We start from the raw sequence: 640 nt of genomic DNA on the forward strand, positions 1-640 counted from the left end.
ATAAAATTTCACCAGAAATAACCATATCCAGATAATTTATCTCGGCTACGGCCTCGTACTTAACACTTCCATGTTTATTTAACAGTGACCTAATTTCGCCCCGTTGTTTCTCTTGGATCAGAAGGTTCCATGCCAGCCGGAACAGAGTATAGGTTATCACAGGAGAAACTGTTTCGAAGCCAGCGGCCGTGAAAGTGAAAGCCTGGGCTACGATATCGTCGTCGTAAACCCGAGGTTTGATGTTACACATCTCTGCCGAGTACTGAAAGTCTCGTTCAAAATTTATTTTTCAGTGAAATTCTACTGATTTACAGTAGATTAATTATTATAATTTTTTAGAGGTTGCATGCAGAGCCGGATTTAGGGGAGGGCAACCGGGGCGAAAGCCCCAGGGCCCCCACAAACGGAGGGCCCCCACAATAGAGACTTCGGGAAAAAAATCTTAAATTCCGACAAGTAAACACTAGTAACCATCTTTTCCCTTGATATTCTTTTTTCACTATTTTACCTTTACTTACAGTACTTTGTTCATACATGATTATATTATTGTTAAATATTAACAGAAATATTCATTAACACTAAAATTTAATTTCATACAATTCTTGTCTCCGATTATATTTATGTATGTTTCTTTTTAAAA

Source organism: Bacillus rossius, chromosome 1 (genome assembly GCF_032445375.1).
Source record: "Bacillus rossius redtenbacheri isolate Brsri chromosome 1, Brsri_v3, whole genome shotgun sequence".
Classification (NCBI taxonomy): domain Eukaryota; kingdom Metazoa; phylum Arthropoda; class Insecta; order Phasmatodea; family Bacillidae; genus Bacillus; species Bacillus rossius.